Below are 17,553 nucleotides of genomic sequence, written 5' to 3'. Positions count from 1 at the left end.
AGTCCATAAGAACATGGAAATGCTGGAAGAGAGGCAGTAGAGGGGACCCCTGCGGACACCCACATCTGCCTGCCTCCCCTTGGAGCATAGAGCTGGGGATCAGAGTCTGGCAGGTATTACTTTGGGGTCAGAACATGTGCTGCGCAGGTGAGAGGTGGCAGGGCTGTTCCCTCGGCCTCAGGGACCCCAGGGTGTGTGTGGACACAGAAGGACCTTTATAGAAGCTGCCCGAGGATGGCCGCTGCTGTGCTAAGGACTGAGACTCGAGGAACAAAAGTGGAAGCCAACTAGCAAAGGCCTGTTCTGTTAGGAACCCTGAGGGCACTGCAGAAGGGGGTGGATGCCACCACTCTTCAGAAAGAGTACAAGTCCACATCTGAGTAGTGCCCTGCTGAGGTGAGTGGACCTGTGGAAGACCTGCTGCTGAGCAACTGAGGCAAAGGCCCTGCTATATGGGGTCCCATGTGGCTGCTGGAAACTGAGGAAAGCCTGGCACCAGGGCAGGTCAGACAGGGCTGAGGCTGCTACCCCTACCTGAGGGAGGTGTAGGCCATGAGTGTAGAAACAGCATTTCCACCACACATGCTGTAAGGGGTCAACTGGCTGCCATTTGGTCATAGTGAGTAGGGGGGAAAAGGCAGGAAAAGGGAGAAGAGAGACCCTTCCATTAATCTAAAAGGAAGAGGGAGTTTTGGGCCACAGAGACACCTGTGGAAGTGGCAAGAAGTAGACAAATTCTGGATTTGTTCTAATGAAAAGGCAACCTGAATACATATGGACCTGTACTTAACATGAGATATCTAAGCAGTTAACCCCCATCCCAGTTTTAGAAAGGTCTTGACCCAACAAGTTCAGCCTGGAGAGAAGGAGGGATTGAGAGGGGACAAGTCCACACCTAGGACCCTGTGCAAGGTCTATAGTGCTACCACACACTGAACAACCACAGGTGGATGAGAGCACCTGGGGCGGAAGAAAGGGCCCAGCATCTACACAGAGAGCTGCATGCCACACACATCAGCTGGACACACGTGTGCTGGGTTTCCAGGGAGCTGCTGGGCTTGGCCCAGTAAGTGAGGGGTGGCCCAGCCCACCAGTAAGGAGGAAGAGGAGGATGCTGCTGGTCAGCAGCATCCATGGCTGTAGGAGGATAATCCCAGGAATGGTCCACTGTACACAGCAACAACACTCAGGTGGTAGCAGGGAGGAAGACAGATGGCAGGTCATTGAGAAGTTACATGTGGGGACTTTCTGGCAAAGATAATGGACTGAACACTCATACCTGACTCCACTCTGCCCAAACTCTACTGAAATTGTGAAAGAGCATGTTTATATGGCATAGCCCAGACACCTTCCTTGGTCTTTAGAGCTGGCCAGGCACCGAAGGGGATATTTCCCTTTCACAGAACAACTAGACTCTAAACTCTGGATGGATATACACCATCCAAGGCACTGCCCTTTTCACTTCCTCTCCCCACTTTCAAAAATAAGTAGACAAAAAACACTGGGGCTGAAGCAAGGAAGAGCTGTAGTCAGGTCAAAGAAAATGAGCTTGTGAGTGGCTGGAAGAGGCAGGGATCCTGAGGGCCACTGTGAGCTTAGCCAGCGTGAGCCCCTGGCTTCCCAATAATCAAAATGAGCACAACATAAAGATCACGTAAACAAGAAAACATGTCACTATAAGTGAAACTCAGCAGGAAAAACTGACCAGGTTCAGACACAGATAATTAAATAGCCAGAAATAGAATATAGAACAGCTAGAATAAAATGACCAACCAATAAGGAACAATTAGAAACAAACAGAAAAATGTGGAAAGGAAAAACTATGAAATGACAAAGACTTAGTGAGTTAAAGAGCTAATTAGCATAGCTGGAGACAGAAATAGTGAACTGGAAGATACAGCTAAAGATATCATCCAGAATGCAGCAAAGAGACAAGGAAATAGAAAATTTCAAAAAGATATGGAAGACAAAATGAAAAGTTCTAAATGTTTTAAACCAGAAACTATAAAGGAGATAACAGAAAGACCGAAGAACAGATAATATTTAAAGAGAAAATAGTGCAAATTTACAGAACTGGTAACATTAAATGCTATCTCCAGGACAGAAAGCACACAACATATCCCAAGAAGGAACTATGAAAACAACCCATGCCCAAGATATCCATACACATTGAAACTGAAAAACACTACACAAAGGGAAGACCTTCAAAAGACCCAGAGGAAGAGTACAGATTGCTTATAAAGAAACATCTACTGAATGACAGCCACTTCTAAACAGCACGAAGGGTGTCAGAAGCAGATAATACTTCTGAAATGTCTAGAGAAATTAACTGTCAACCCAGCGCTGTGAACCCAACAACATATTTCAAAAATAAGGGCAAAATACAGATATTTTCAGATGAACAAAAACTGAAAGAGCTTAATGCCAAGAGAACTGCACTGAAAAACATCTAAAGGATACGTTTCAGGATGGAGGAAAATTATCCCAGAGAGATGGTCTGAAATACAAGGAATAATAATGAAATCTTAAAAAGTCACTCAAATAACAAACGGGTCAATTCCCTCAAAGATGGAGAAAAAATAAAAGCAAAATTCAAAAAGCTGAAAAGTAGTGGTAAAATGACAACCGATTAACAGGCCGGGGGCGGAGGGGGGAGACTAAGGTGGTAGTTTAGGTTCACAAATTCACACTGGGTAAATTTTTAACCATAACATCATTAAAAGTTCAGGGAATTAGTAATTCCAAATACTGACATTAGTGATCATGCTGTTGTATAATTTTGGTATAGGATAATGCTGACCTCAGAAAAATCCAGTGTTCCCTTCTCCTCTGAAGGACTCTATGGAAAACTGATACTAACCTTTCCTTAAATGTTTTATAGAATATTTTATAGAACTCACCAGTGAGGCCATTAGGTCTAGAATTTTCTTTATGGGAAGAGTTTTTACTTACAGATAAAAATTTATTTACTAGATATGCGACTATTCTGATATTCTATTTTTTCTTGTAAAAGTTTTGGTAATTTATGCTTTTAAGGAATTTGTCATCTAACTTGTCTAATTTACTGGCATACATTTATTATTCTTTTTTGCTGTTGTTTTTGCCCCAGGTTTATTAAAAATATTACAGCATTTCAGAAAGACTTAAACATCGCCACGTGACATTTAGAAGTTCATTTCAACTGTAGGCTGAGTGAATTGAAGCTTGGACTGATGGCCAAAGTTCAAAAGCTTCAGCATTTCCTTAGTGTTAGGATCTATTTAAATAATCTTCTGATCCAGTGCTGAAACCTCTGAAACATAATTGTCACTCCTTTCTCTCTCCCCCTCCTGCAACTTGATGGAGAGACAGCTCACAGGGTCCCTTTGAATCTACTTCATCAGATGCGCGAGGTAGCCAGTTATCTTGTTGTGGAGTTTCTTGCTGGGAATAATGGCAATCTCATTGCATATGCACTTGTTCATGTGGGAGTCGTTGCCCAGGCACGTGTAGTACTTCTCAGTGATAACCCAGGCCACCTTCTTCACAGTTTTGGTTTGAATGAGGCACATGTTAGCAGGTCCTTGGTTAAAGAGCTATTATCCTTCTGGTGTTTGTAGAATTTGTAATGATACTCCCTCTTTCATTCTGATCGTGGTAGTTTGTGCTTTTTCTTCTTCCCTGATCAGTCCAGCTAAGGGTTTATCAATTTTATTGATCTTTCTAAGACCAGTTTTGATTTAATTAGTTTTTCTAGTGTTTGCTCATTTTGCTTCAATGATTTCCACACTTTAACACTACTTTAGTGTTTTCTTCTTTTAATCTTAATTTTTTTCTATCTGCTTTCTTAGGTTGAACATTTACTCTTTGATATTTCTTTCCTTCTAGAAGATATTTTCAAACTATACAGCCAACAAAGAATTAATTTCCAGAATCTACAAAGAACTCAAACAAATCAGCAAGAAAAAGGCAAACGACCCCATGAAAAAATGGGCAAATCATATAAAGAAGTATATCTCAAAAGAAGATATACTTATGACCAACAAACACGAAAAAATGTTCAGCATCTCTAATGTTGAAGTGCAAATTAAAACCCCAATAAGATACAACCTTACACAAGTCAGAATGGCTAATATTAAAAAATCAAAAAGCAATAGATTTTGATGCAGATGCAGTGAAAAGGGAACACTTATATACTGTTGGTAGGAGTGTAAATTAGTATAACCTCTAAGGAAATCAGTACAGAGATTTCTCAAAGAACTAAAAGTAGATCTACCATTTGATCCAGTATTCCCACTACTTGGTATCTACCCAAAGGAACAGAGGTTGTTACACAAAAACGACACTTGTACTCATATGTTTACCACAGCACAATTCATAATTGCAAAGATGTGGAATCAATGTAAATGTCCATCAACTGAGGAGTGGATAATGAAAATATGATACACACACAATTGAATACTACTCAGTCATAAAAAATTAAATAATGTCTTTCGCAGCAACTTGGATGGAACTGGAAATCATTTTCCTAAGTGAAGTAACACAGGTACAGAAAATCAAACATTGCATGTTCTCATAGTGGGAGCTAAACTAAGTAAATAGAAAGGTATATGGAATGGCACAACAGACTTTGAAGACTCAGAAAGAGGAGGGTGAAAGGGAAGAAAAATCATCTATCAGGTACAACGTGCACAGGTGGAGGTGTTAGGTACACTTAAAGCCCAGATATCCTCGCCACAATACAATGCATCCATGTAACCACAACCCAGCTGTACCCACCAAAGCTATTAAAATTAAAAATAAAATAAAACATTTCCTTCCTTCTTCTTCTTTTAGGTTTAATTTGCTTTTATGTTTGTAATAAGGTGGAAGTTTGGGTCATGGATTTTAAACTTCTCTTCTTTTGTAGTTATAAGCATTTAAAGGTGTAAATTTTCCTTTAAGAATTGCTTTAGCTGCATACTACAAATGAAATATATTTTCATTGTAGTTCAGTTAAAATACTATCTTCCCTGTAAAATCTTTGATACATGGCTTATTTAATAATATACTTAATTTGTAAATATTTGGTGTATTTTCCTATATGTTTTATTACTGATTTCTATTCAATTAAGTTATGGTCAGGAACATATCTTGTATGATTCCAACTTTCTTAAACTTGATACTATTTTGTAGCACAAGATAAGAGCTATCATGGCAAATATTCCATGTGCATTAGGAAAGACTGTGCATTCTGTCATGGCTGAGTGCAGTATTTCATTAACGTTAGTTTGATCAAGTCGGGACAAGTTGGTTGATAATGTTCAGGTCTTCTCTATCCTGATTTCTCTTTATTTGTTCTATTTTTATTAACAGTGGAGTGTTAAAGCCTCCAACTATACTTGTAGCTTTATCTCTTTTTCCTTCCACTCTGGCAGTTTTTGTCTCATAAATTTGGAAGCTTTATTATTAGGTATATATACACTTAAGATAGTTCCCATTTATCATTATGAAGCATTTTTGTATCTATAATAATCTTATTTTTCATCTGAAAGTCTACATTTTTCTGATATTAATATTGGCACCCCAACTTCTTGGGTTAGAGTTTGTATGTGTATCTTTTCCCATTCTTTTATTTTCAACCTCTCTGGTCTTTACATTTAAAGTCAATTTCTTATAGATAATATTTAATAGGGTCTTGCTTTTTTACCAGTCTGACAGTCTGTCTTTTATGTCATTTCCACTTAATGGACTTATTGATATAGTTAGGTTTAAATCTACCATTTTCATTTTTATCCTATTTGTCTCGCCTGTTTTCTTTTCTTTCATATAACTTTATTTTTCAGTCATACACATGCTTTACATAAAAACTGAATTAAAACAAAGACAAAATGACTAAACCCTTAATACTGAAAACTGACACAAATGAAACATACTTTATATGAAAAGAAATTAATTACTTCAGCAACTTTAAGTGGTATTTTGTGTGTATACATATATATCCCTGGAGAAACATCAAAGATAAAGAGAATGGCTAAGGAACTTCAGATGGCATTTAGTAGTCTTTTTGATACTAGCAATATTGGTGTGGCTCTTTGGAAAGTATTATAGGTATACCCCATTTTATTGTAATTTGCTCTGTTGTGTGTCACAAACATTATGTTTTTTACAAATTGAAGGTTGTGGCAACCTTGCAAGTCAAGTAAGTCTCTTGGTACCACTTTTCTAACAGCAAGCGCTCGCTTCATGTCTCTGCACCACATTTTGGTAATTCTCACCATATTTCAAACTTCTTCATTATTATTACAATGGTTATGGTGATCTGTGATTAGTGATCCCTGATGTTACTATTATAATTGTTTTGGGGCACCATAAGCTGCATCCATATAAGACAGTGAACTTAATGGATACATGTTGTGTGTGTTCTGACTGCTCCACTGACTGGTTCCCTGTCTCTCTCCTTCTCCTCAGGACACAATACTGGAATTAGACCAATTAATAACCCTACATTAGTCTCTAAGTGTTCATGTGAAAGGAAGAGCCACACATCTCTCACTTTCTTTTTAAATTTTAAAGATGTGAGGTACAATTCAGGGTTAGGTATACAAATGTTCATTATGCAGGTACCCTTGATGAGGTGTGCCCTCTCCCAGCAGTTTCCCATTACTGCCAATCCCTTTCTAATAGTATTGTGATAGTTCAAGTTCCACTAATGAGTATGAACATATGGTACTCTGTTCTTTGTTTCTGTGACAGACCACTGAATATGGTAGACTCTAAATCCACCCAAGTTGCTGCATATGTTTGTCTTTCTTTATGGCTGCATAATATTCCATTGTGTATATGTACCACAATTTTTTTTTATCCAGTCCAGTTTCGATGGGCAGCATGGTTGGTTCCATGTTTTTGCTATTGTGAATAGTGATGCAATAAACATGCGTGTGCAGGTATCTTTCTTGTAGAATGATATTCCCAATGGGGGATTGCTGGGTCATAGGGAAGGTCAATTTTTAGTTCTTTCAGAAATCGTCACACTATTTTCCAAAGAGGTTGCACTAGTTTGCATTCCCACCAGCAGTGTAGAAGCGTTCCTTTTTCTCTGCATCCTTGCCAGCATCTGTTGTTTGTTTTATTAATGATGGTCATTTTTACTGGGGTTAGGTGATATCTCAATGTGGTTTTGATTTGCATCTCTCTGATGATTGGTGAGAATGAGAACTTTTTCATGTTTCTGTTGGCTGCCTGTATCTCTCTCTCTCTTTTTTTTTTTTGAGTTGGAATCTCTCTCTGTCGCCCAGGCTGGAGTGCTGTGGCACACTCAAGGTCACTCCAGCGTCGACCTGCCGGGCTCCGGCGATCCTTCTGCCTCAGCCTTCCAAGTAGTTGGCACTAGCTACCATGCCAGGCTAATTTTTAATCTATTGTTGAGATGAGGTCTCGCCAAGTTGCCCAGGCTGGTCTCAAACCCGCAGGCTCAGGCAATCCACTTGTCTCGGCCTCCCAAAGTGCTGAGATTACAGGCTGAAGACACTGAGCCCGGCCACTTCTTTTGAGAAGTGTCTATTCATATCTTTTGCTCACTTTTTTTTTTTAATTTTACTAAGCAGTTATTTATTTATTTATTTATTTTTGAGTTGAAGTCTCACTCGGTCGCCCAGACTGGAGTGCAGTGGCCACTTCTGGCCACCGCAGCCTCGACCTGCTGGGCTCCGGCGATCCTTCCGCCTCAGCCTTCTGAGTAGCCGGAATTACAGGCATGCGCTACCATGTCCGGCTGATTTTTTAATTTATTATAGAGATGAGGTCTCACTGCCCAGGCGGGTCTCGAACCCGCAGGCTCAGGCAGTCAACTCATCTCAGCCTCCCAAAGGCGCGGGATTACAGGCTGAGCCACCAAGCCCGGCTTTTGCTCACTTTTTAATGGGGCTATTTGTTTTTTTCCTTTCAGCATATTTGAGTTCCTTGTAGATCCTGGATATTAGGCCTTTGTCAGATATAGAGTTGGCAAATATTTTTTCCCATTCTGTGGTCTATCTAACCACTCTTTTGCTGGCTTCTTTTGCTTTGCAGAAGCTTTTCAGTTTGATGCTTATCTCTAATAGCATGGGCACCTGGAATTTTGATCAGGAATTAGTTACCAGTTTCAATTTCCATCAGGGTGTCTCCTGCATTTTCTAAGGTTCTTATAGTTTGAGGTTTTACGTTTAGGTCTTTGATCCATTTAGAGCTGATTTTTGTGTGGTAGGTATGGGTCCTGTTTCAATCTTCTGCATGTGGCCAGTCAGTTTTTCCAGCACCATTTACTAATAGGTTCTCCTCTCCCTAGTGGTTGTTGGTGGTGGCTTTGTCAAAGATAAGTTGGTTGAGAAATTGAGGTTTTGCTTCTGGAATCTCTATCCTGTTCGATTGGTTATCTTCTCCCTAGTGGTTGTTATTGGTGGCTTTGTCAAAGATAAGTTGGTTGAGAAATTGAGGTTTTGCTTTTGGAATCTATCCTGTTCGATTGGTCTGTATGCCTGTTTTTGTACCAATATCAGGCTGTTTTGATTATTGTAGACTTACAGTAAAGTCTGAAGTCTGGAAGTGTAATACCTCCTGCTTTATTTCTTTTGCTAAGGATTGTTTTGGCTATTCATGGTAATTTATGTTTCCATATGAATTTCTGTATTGTCATTTCCAGGTCTGAGAAGAATGATGCTGGTGATTTAGACTGTAGATTGTCTTTGGTAGGATGGACATCGTAACAATGTTGATTCTTCCTATTCATGAGCATGGAATATTTTTCCATTTGTATGTGTCTTGGATTTCTTTGAGTAGTGTTTTGTAGTTTTCATTGTAAACGTCTTTCACTTCTCTGGTCAGGAAGATGCCAAGGTATTTAATTTGTGTGTGTGTGTGTGTGTGTGTGTGTGTGTGTGTGTGTGTGTGTGTGTGTGTGTGTGTGTGTATGGAACTGTGTTTTTTGAATTTGGTTCTCTGCCTGCTTGTTGTTGGCATATAAAAATGCAACTGTCTTTTGCACATTATTTTGTACCCCAAGACTTTGCCAGAGTCCTTTATCAGTGCAAGCAGGTTTCTGACAGTTTCTTTTGGATTTTTGAGGTATAGTATCACTGCACTCCAGCAAAGAGGGATATCATCAGCACAAAGGGATATCTTGACTTCCTCTTTCTCTATTTGGATACCCTTGATTTCCTTCTCTTATCTAACTGCTCCAGCTAGGACTTCAAACACAATTGTTAAACAAGAGGAGTGAGAGTGGACAGCCTTGTCTTTTTCTAGCTTTCAGGGGAAATGTTTCCAGTTTCTGTTCATTTAGTAATATGCTGGCTGTGAATTTATCATAGATGACGCTTACTATTTTGAGGTATGTTTCTTCTATACCTAGGTGTTTGAGGGTTTTTATCAAGAAGCGATGCTGGATTTTATCAAAAGCTTTTTCTGCATCTAATGATATAATCATGTGGTTCTTGTTTTTACATCTGTTGATGTATTTAATGACATTTATGATTTTGCAGATGTTAAACTAAAAACCAGCCCTGCATCCTAGGGATGAAGCCTACTTGGTCATGGTCAATTATTATTGAGATGTATTGTTGGATCTGATTTGCTAGAATCTTGTTGAGAATTTCTGCACCCATGTTCATTAGGGATATTGGTCTGTAGTTCTCTTTTTTCATTGGATCTTTACTCAGTTTGGGTATCCTTGTGATGTTAGCTTTGTAAAATGGTTTGGGGAGAATTCCATCTTTCCCAATTGCCTGGAATACTTTCAATAGGTTTAGTATTGGCTCCTCCTTATGCGTTCTGTAGAATTCTGCTGAAAAGTCGTCTGGTCCAGGGCTTTTTTTGTAGGTAGTTTTCTCATGATGGAGTCAATTTCCTGGGTTGTTACTGGTCTATTTAATGTCTCAATGTCTTCTTGTTTCAACCTTGGGAAGTTGTGTGATGTTAGAAAGTCCTCCATGGATTGCCTGAGCCCGCGGGTTCGAGACCCGCCTGGGCAGTGAGACCTCATCTCTACAATAAATCAAAAAAAAGAAGGACTGCCGGAGCCCAGCAGGTTGAGGCTGTGGTGGCCGGGAGTGAGCGGCCACTGCACTCCAGTCTGGGTGATAGAGTGAGACTCCAACTCAAAAAAAAAAAGAAAAAAGAAAGTCCTCCATTTCATTTAGGCTCTCAAGATTTTTTTCCATACAGGTGTGCATAATATTCTATGATAATCTTTTGTGTTTCTTTGGGGTCAGTTGTGATTTGATCTTCGGTATTTCTGATTGTGTTTATTTGGGCTTTTTCTCTCTTTTTCTTGGTCATTCTGGCTAGGGGGTCCATTAATCTTTTAATTCTTTCAAAGAACCAGCTTTTGTTTTGTTGATTTTTTTCTATGATATTTTTGTCTTCTATGCCCTGTATTTGGGCTTTTTTACCTTGGTGATCTGGATTCTTCTTCTAAAGTTAGGGTTTGGGTGGTCTTGTCTTTCCAGCTCCCTTAGGTGATTTGTTAGGCTGTTAAGTTGTGATATTTCCATTTTCTTGATGGGTGCCTGTAGAGATATAAATTACCCTCTTAGAACTGTTTTCATGGCATTCCAGAGGATTTGGAAAGATGTTTCTTCACTTTAGGTTTCCAGAAATCTTTTAATTTCTGTTTTGATTTTGGTGTTGACCCAGTAGTAGTTCAGCATCATGGTGTTTAGTGTCCATGTCTTTGTGAGTTTTGGGGAAATTTTGTTGGTGTTGGTATGTATTTTTATTCCACTGTGGTCTGAGAAGGTGCACGACAATATTTCCACCTTATGAAATTTGTTTATGCTTGATTTATGGCTGAGGATGTGATCAATCTTGAAGTACATTCCATGTGGTGGTGAGTAGAATGTATATTCTGTGGTTGTTGGGTGGAATATTCTGTAGGTATCTATTAAGTCTATTTGGTTAAGTGTCAAGTTGAGGTTCTGGATCTCTTTGTTGATTTTTTGCCTTTATGATCTATCTAGGGTTGTTAGTGGGATATTTAAGTCCCCAGCTATAATAGTTTTAGAGTCAATATCTTTTTTTAGTTTACTTAGTAGTTGCTTTATAAATGCTGGTGCTCCTGTGTTGGGAGCATATATGTTTAGGATGGATATTTCTTGTTGATGGACTAAACCTTTTATCATGTAATGTCCTTTCATATCTTTTTAAATTTTGGATAGCTTAAAGGATGTTTCATCTGATATTAAGGTTGTGACTCCTGCCTTCTTTTGTGATTCATTTGCTGGAAACTCATTTTCTATCCTCTAACTTTGAATCTGTTGCATCCCTTGTGGTGAGATGAGTTTCCTGGATGCAGCAAATAATTGGGTCATGGTTTTTTATCCAGTTTGCTATTCTGTGTCTTTTCAGTGGTGCATCTAGTTCATTCACATTCAGGCTGATTATTGAAATGTGATAATTTATCCACACCATGTGGTTCTTATAAAATTTTTTGTTTGTTTTCTTGTAGCTTTGGGGCTGATGTATGTGTGTGTTTTCAAGTTTGCTGTTGTGATGTAATCTCTGTTGATTCTGTGTTCTGCTGTTCTCTTGGGAAGTGTGTGGTCATTCTTATTTTTTCTTTCTCCTGTCCTAAATACCTTTGCAAGCGTCTCCTGTACAGCTGGTCTGGAAGCTGCATAATCTCTTCAGGATTGGATGTCTGGGAAGAATTTTAATTCTTCATCGCTGATGAAGCTAAGCCTGGCTGGGTAGGAAATTCTTGGTTGAGGACTTTGAATATTGGACTCCAGTCCCTTCTAGTTTGTAGTGTTTCCGTCAATAGGTTTACTGTTATTCTGATTGGTTTCCCCTGGTCGGTAGTCTGACTTTTCTCTCTTGCTGCCTTTAGGATTTTTTCTTTTGTGCCTTTGTTTAGGCAAATTACTATATGTCTAGGGGTTGGTCTTCTCATTTGATGTCTTGTGGGGATTCTCTGTGTCTCTTGTGTTTGGCTTGTCACATCTCTGGTGAGATGGGGAAAGTTTTCTTGGATAACCTCCTGGATAGTTGCTCCAAGGTATTCTCCATTTCCCTTTCTTCTTCTGGGGTGCTAAATCAGGCATAGGTTTGGTCTCTTGATATAATTGCACATCACTTGTAGGCTTTGTTCTTTCTTTCTGAGTTTTTTTTTGTTGTTGTTTTTGGAGTTGGAGTCTCACTCTGTCGCCCAGACTGGAATGCAGTGGCCGCTCCCAGCCACCACAGCCTTGACCTGCTGGGCTCCGGCGAGCCTTCTGCCTCAGCCTTCCAAGTAGCTGGAACTACAGGCGCATGCTACCATGCCCAGCTATTTTTTGATTCATTGTAGAGATGAGGTCTCGCCAAGTTGCCCAGGCAGGTCTTAAACCCGCGGGCTCAAGCAATCCACTCACCTCAGCCTCCCAAAGTGCTGGGATTACAGGCTGAGCCACTGAGCCCAGCTTCTGAGTTTTCTTTCTATTTTTTTTTTTTTTTTTTTTTTTTACAGATCAGGCTAATTCCATGTTCTGGTCTTCAAGTTCTGAGGTTCTTTCTTCTACTTGATTAATTCCACTTTCCATGCTTGTCATCTTGTTATTTACTTCCTGGATGAAATTTTTATGGCCAAAATATCTGTTACAAGTCCTTACAGTGTTGCATCTTGTCTTTCTTGAGTCTTATTCACTCTTTCCATCCATTCCCTAATCCCTGTTATATTCTGGAGCCAGTTGTTGGTGACTTCCATTGTTTGGGCTCTGAGGTCTGATTTTTCAGGCATTTTATCTTAGTTACACTTGAAATTACCTGTCTTCCATTGGTTTTTCCTCATTTGTGACAGATCTCTCTTTTCTCTTTAGTTCTGTTATTCAGTGGCAGTGGGAGAGACTTTCACTTCTGATGCTTGCTCAGCCCTCTGTTCTTCCCTGATCAGGGCTCTGGATTTGTTCTATTTTGAAACAGGGCTGTGGATGGGAAGCTTTGCTGTCTCATGTAGTTTTTGAGAGTCAAATAAAGTGGAGGATGGGGAGCTAGGATTCAGAAACTACTTGGAAATCACAATGTTCACTGATTGTGGTATGGGTTCCCTGAGACCCACTCCCCACCATTACTCTATATGATGATGTAGTGGGTATGTGTGTGTACCCCCTGAGTCCAAGATAGTAACAGTAATGAGAACAGAGAAGACTAGAATGAAATATGATGAACAAAAATTTTACAAAAAATGAAAACACAGAACAATGAAAGCAGAAACCAAAGCAAAAAGCAATAGAACACACACACACACACACACACACACACACACACACACACACACAAACACACACTAAAACAAGCTGGAATAACAACAAAACAAAACAAAAAACAGCAAAACCAGAAAAACCAAACATACACTCACACGCCCAGCACAAAATGAAAGGAGAAGAAAAAGGGAAAGAAAGAAAAAATATATATAAATTCAGTTGAACTCTCACACATATATTCACACACATATTAAACTAAAACAAGAGAAGAACAAAAGAGCCAAAACAAAGCAACAACAACAAAAACTGAGATGAACACTCGATCATTCACATACACACATAAACAGAAAACAAAAAATGAAAGAAGAGAAAAGAAAAAAGGGGGGATGCAGATCAAATCCTCACATACACATTAATGCACAAAGGCAAAATATAGAAAAAACAGAAAAACAGACCAAAAAAACCTGCCCTCTAGTGGCAGGTTCTGTAACTGTTCCTCTCAGCTGCCCCTCTGGGGTCTCCTGCCGAGTTTGGCCTCATTCACTTTCTCCCCAATGTCCAGACCTGGGAAGGAGGAGTGGGGAGTAGGGGGTGGGTGGGGCTGTAGTCCTCTCTTCTCGTTTTCCTCTGGTCAGAGGAATCCCCTCCAGTGGGGAGGTATGGGATTGTCTCTTCCCCAGATACTGGTGTTTCAGACAGGCTTATCCTGGAGTGGAGTCCTCCTATTGTGGCTGCTATCCAGGCTCTGCCTGGTTCATCCCTCTCAGTTGTGCCCCAGTCGTGTGTCTGACATTCAGAGGATTGCTGGGGAGGAAGGGGTTGGGTCAGTACCTGACTCACTGCTGATCTCATTGGAGGTCTTCCTCATCCTTTTCTGGCCACATCCTTTGTCCTGAGGCTGAATCAGGGTAGGGGAAGGGTGTCTGAGACTCAGCACTTGTCCTGTCCCTCTAGAGTTTGTGCTTTCAGGATATTCCCTCTGGGTCATGATCAACCCCTGAGTGGTTGATCCATCTGTCACAGAGATTGAGTCTGTTGCTCCATTGTGAGTCAGCCAGAGCACTTTCTTGCCCCATTTTCAAGATGGTGGCAGGGTGCCTCTTTCGTCTTCTCCAGTGAGGCTCTGCTTCTGGGCTCCCTCCACAGCCCTTGCTGCCAGTGTCCAGCCAAGTGCTGCAGGGGTGAGGCAGAGCCTGGAGCCAGTAGTCTCTCCTGCTGCAGTGGTGAAGCAGAGCCTGGAGCCAGTAGTCTCTCCTTCTTCCCAGAAAGGCCTTTGTCAGTTAAAAAAAAATGGCACTTGGCTTCTGCGACCTGGGAAGCACTAGGGACCAAGCAGTGCAGCTGCAGCACCAGTTTCTTCACCAGGAGAACCCTGGTCACTTGTTCACAAGCCCCCACTCAGTCAGTTTCTCCCAGCAGCTTCTTCCCAGGAAGGGTTTTGTTGGTTAAAAAAAAAAAAGAGGCCGGGCACAGTGGCTCATGCCTGTAATCTCAGCACTTCCAGAAGCCGAGATGAGAGAAATACCTGAGCCCATGAGTTTGAAACCAGCCTGGGCAACTTGGCAAGATGCCATATCTACAACAAATAAAAGAATTAGCCAGGCATGTAGTACATGCCTGTGGTTCGGCTTCTTGGAAGGCTGAGGCAGAAGGATCGCCGGAGCCCAGCAGGTCTGCACTGGGGTGGCTGTGAGTGTGCTACTGCACTGCAGCCTGGGCAAGTGAGTGAGACTCAAAAAAAGAAGAAGAAGAAGAAAAAGAAGAAGAAAAAATGACACTTGTCATCTGTGTCCAGGGAATCACTAGGGTCCAAGAGAAGCAGCTGCAGCACTAGACGCTTCACCAGGAGAGCCCTAGCCACTTGCTCCAGAGCCCTCACTCAGTCAGTCACTTACACTCCCACTTACTCATCAATGCATACACAAAATTTTCCATACACTTGCTCACTCACACTGGGACTCGCATAGTCTGACTGGTTTGGTCACCATCTTCCTTGGATTCCCATGTCTTTCACTTTAAATCAAAAGCTAGAAATGATTAAGCTTAGTGAGAAAGGTATGCCAAGGCCAAGACAGGCCTAAAGTTAGAATTTTTTTTTTGAGTTGGAGTCTCACTCTGTCACCCAGGATAGAGTGTAGTGGCACACTCATGGTCATCCCAGTGTCGACTTGCTGGGCTCAGGTGATTATTCCGCCTCAGCCTTCCAAGTAGCTGGAACTACAGGTACGCGTGATCATGACTGGCTTATTTTTTGATTTATTGTAGAGATGAGGTCTCGCCAAATCACCCAGGCTGTTCTCAAACCCGTGGGCTCACGCAAGTCCCTCACCTCAGCCTCCCAAAGTGCTGGGATTACAGGCTTAAACCACCGCACCTGGTCAAAGCTAGAATTCTTGTGCCAAATAACCAAATCATAAATGCAAAGAAAAAGTTTTTGAAGGAAATGAAAAGTGCTACTCTAATAACACAAGAACAATAAGAAAATAAAACAGACTTACTACTGATATGAAGAAAGTTTGAGTGGTCTGGATAGATCAAACCAGTCACAACATTCTGTTAAGCCAAAGTCTAATCCATAGCAAAGCCCTAACTCTCTTCAATTCTATGAAGGCTAAGAGAGGTGAGGAAGCTGCAGGAGAAAAATTTGGAGTTAGCAGAGGGTGGTTCATTAGCAAGGACAGAACCCATCTCTGCAACATAAAAGTATAAGATGAAACAGCAAGTGCTGATGGAGAACCTGCAGCAAGTTCTCCAGAAGATCTAGCTAAGATCACTGATGAAGGTAGCTAAACTAAATTACAGATTTTCAATGTAGAAACAGCCTTCTCTTGGAAGAAGATGCCATCTAAGACATTCATAGCCGCAGAGGGAAAGGTTTCAAGCTTCAAAGGACAGGCTGACTCTTAGGGCCCAATGCAACCAGTGACTCTAAGTTGAAGCCATTGCTCATTTACCATTCTGAAAATCCTAGAGAACTTAAAGATTATGCTAAATTGGCTCTGCCTGTGCCCGCTAAATGGAACACAAAGCCTGGATGACAGCCCATCTGTTTATAGCATGGTTCACAGAATATTTTAAGCCCATGTTGAGACCTACTGCTCAGAAAAATATACCTTTCAAAATATTACTGCTCATTGACAATATTGATAATGTACCTGGTCCTGATCACCCAAGAGCTCTGATGGAGATGTACAAGGAGATTACCATTGTTTTCATGCCTGCTAACACAACATCCATTCTGTAGCCCCTGGATCAAGGAATAATTTCAATTTTCAAATCTTGCTATTTAAGAAATACATTTTGTAAGGCTATACCACCAGGTAATGATTCCTATGAAGAATATGGGCAAAGATTGAAATTGAAAACCTTCTGGAATGGATTCACCATTCTGGATACTATTAAGAATATTCATGATTCATGGGAGGAGGCAAAAAATACCAAAATACACAGGAATTTGAAGAAGTTGATTCCATCCCTCATGGATGACTTTGAGGGGTTCAATACTTCAGTGGAGGAAATAACTCCAGACATGGTGGAAACAGAAAGAGAACTAGAATTAGAAGTGGAGTCCAAAGATGTGACTGAATTAGTGCAATCTTATGATGAAACTTGTATGGATGAGGAATGTTTTCTTATGGATGAAGAAAGAAAGTGGGTTCTTGAGATGGAATCTACTCCTGGTGAAGATGCTGTGAACATTGTTGAAATGACAACAAAGGATTTAGAATATTCCATAAACTTAGTCAACAAAGCAGAGGCAGGGTTTAAGAGGACTAGCCTTAATTTTGAAAGAAGTTCTACTGTGGGTAAAATGCTATCAAAGAGTATTGAATGATATAGAGAAATCCCCTGTGAAATACAATTGATGCAACAAACTTTATTGCTGTCTTATTTTAAGAAATTGCCACAGCCAACCTTCAGCAGTCACCACCTGATCAGTCAGTAGCCACCAACACTGAGGCAAGACCCTTCACCAGCAACAAGATTAGGACTTGCTGAAGGCTCACATAGTCATTAGCACTTTTTAACAATAAAGTATTTTAAAATTAAGATATGTACATTATTCTTGTAGACATGTTTTTATAGACAATGCTATTATACACTTAACAGATTACAGAATAGTGTAAAAATAACTTTTATATGCACTGGACAACCAAAAATTTGTGTGACTTGCTTTACTGCAATATTTGCTTTGCTGTGGTAGCCTGCAACTGAACCTGCAAAAGCTCTGAGGTATGCCTAGATAGATATATTGAGGGATAAAGCAAAGAAGTAGTTATGTTAATGCAATTAAAAATGGGTTTTTAGTGTGGAATAGATATAAGCATATATTCAAAGACTGTTAAGTGAAACTCAAAAGTCTTTTTTTTTTTTTTTGAGT

At 40.4% G+C, this 17,553-nt stretch overlaps 1 pseudogene; it reads right to left on the bottom strand.

Annotated features, from left to right (window-relative positions):
• Positions 1-3,164: 3,164 nt before the first annotated feature.
• LOC110595399 lies at positions 3,165-3,551 on the bottom strand (annotated as a pseudogene).
• Positions 3,552-17,553: the final 14,002 nt, after the last annotated feature.

Source organism: Carlito syrichta, unplaced genomic scaffold (assembly GCF_000164805.1).
Source record: "Carlito syrichta isolate Samal-C Ts95f unplaced genomic scaffold, Tarsius_syrichta-2.0.1 Scaffold301644, whole genome shotgun sequence".
Classification (NCBI taxonomy): Eukaryota; Metazoa; Chordata; class Mammalia; order Primates; family Tarsiidae; genus Carlito; species Carlito syrichta.
The sequence above is the reverse complement of the archived record's forward strand: the minus strand, read 5'-3'. Positions and strand labels throughout refer to the sequence as shown.